We start from the raw sequence: 2,033 nt of genomic DNA, 5'->3' as shown, positions 1-2,033 counted from the left end.
AAGATTTCTGGAAGGCGTAGGGGCATTGATTTCATTAAGTCATCGACAGTGTAGCATGATGGTTTACTTCCCACCATACGTTTTCTATATTCGTCCAAATGTCGTTTGCATTTGTAGCCCTATAACCAATCTCGCACTGCTCTGCTATGATGGATGGGTCTCTGCTCCTGTAAAACTTTAGACGACGACCGAAATATGGTAAAAAAGTAATAATACAGTTGGACGCGAACAGGCAACCATCCATTCTGAATGCACGACGATTACCACTAGACCACAGGCTCCACAACCCAAGAACATCTCCAAAGTAGACAACACTTCCTCCTAACACTTCCGGTTTTTACAGTGTTGCCAGATTGTGCAGATGGCCAGACTTAGAGTTGTCAGGGGCGGTCAGTTTTATTGGCCACCTTAAGTGAACAACTCGGACTTAGTCTCTGTGGCGGCCGGCCGGCGGTCAGTTTTTTTGTCTAAGACTGTACATTCATTGTTGAGGGTGTAGTTGTGAAAGTAAAAAAATCCTTACCTAAGTTTGTAACTTTGTTGAGAGGTCTCATTCATAAGAGAGTGCCCATGCATTAACTTTATATCATGTTATCCTCTGTTTCTGTTTACAGATGACTCATAAGTGTAGGAAGTGTTCTGCCATAATGTTTTACACCAGCACAATTGAAATGTGGTCATATCTTTCACTCTGGGTAACCTATTTGTATGCTTTAAAGAAAGAAAACAGTAGAGAGCATTTGTTCTGGTCTTCAAGGCTGTTGTATCCTCCTATTTCCACTTCTTTCTGTACGTCCCTTTCATATGAGCTTGATATCGCAAAATATCAACTGTCTGAATCTGAAGAACCATCAACATTACCAGTGTCATCCTGAGTTGTTTTCAAGACCCCAGAAGATTGATGGAGGTATAGGTGTGTGCAGAATGTCATGTTTACATTACTAGAAAAGGATTCTAGTTCATTTTGTGATGTAGATTGAGTAAGAGATCTCTGTCACCTCTAGTCAGATTAAAATTACTTGATAGTTGGTGCTTCACGCTTTGGAGCTGGTTTCCTTCAGAGTGCTCAACATCAGGCCCAAACTGTTTGCTGTTGCAAAACTATCACAACATTTGGTTAGTTCACTTTCAATTCCTTATCTAGTTTTTTTTATTGATGTGTTTGGATGCTGAATCCTAGGTTTGGCCCGTGTATTTCGTGTTTCATCACATGTGATAGCCACATCATAAACCAACCCCCCCACCCCATGCGCACTCATAAACACACGTGTGATACTAATGAAAAACACACATTTCATACACAGCACTAGCCACTCTACTAGATCCCTCTGAATGACATGTGATTCAGCATCATTCATTCAGTTGTTAAAATTACAGAGATTGGCTTACATTACATTAGATAAGCTTGGCATGATATTGTGCATAGTTAAATTTTTAAAGGCTAACATTCATCATTGCAGTTGGGCCACCATAGTCAAGGGTATAATCAGACACTCTGTAGTAGAATAGCATAACGTAGTGCTTAGTCTAAAAATTTGACGTGTAGATGTCCATAGGTTCAAACCTCATCAAATACAGTGATATTTTTTATTTCTAGATCTAATAAAAAAGTTTGATTATTAGTTGTATTGAATTAATTGGTTTAAATGTAATTTTTTATTTGTAATACTTTGCTGTAATGTTTTCATCATTGTATTAACTTTTCTATATTGTCTCAATTTTTCCTATCACTCTTTATTCATATAGAATCTGTATTTGTCGCCTATAATCTGCAACAAAGTGCCACTCAGGACTACTCATTGATTGGTTACAATATCTTCTCTCAAAATACAATTTTTCAAATCTTGTTCTTGTCGTCTCCAGTCCAAAGACTGGTTTTTCAACAACGCAGGGATACTATTTGCTATCAGATGTACTTTACCACCACTGAAATTGTATGCTGCTAGTTGTTCACTCAAATAATTTACCCTCAAGACTCTGTGTGTGATAAGAAGTGCAACAGCGACAAAACTGGCAGCCACACATAGTTCAAA

The sequence above is a fragment of the Schistocerca piceifrons genome, unplaced genomic scaffold (genome assembly GCF_021461385.2).
Source record: "Schistocerca piceifrons isolate TAMUIC-IGC-003096 unplaced genomic scaffold, iqSchPice1.1 HiC_scaffold_2296, whole genome shotgun sequence".
In the NCBI taxonomy this organism is placed as follows: Eukaryota; Metazoa; Arthropoda; class Insecta; order Orthoptera; family Acrididae; genus Schistocerca; species Schistocerca piceifrons.
The sequence above is the reverse complement of the archived record's forward strand: the minus strand, read 5'-3'. Positions refer to the sequence as shown.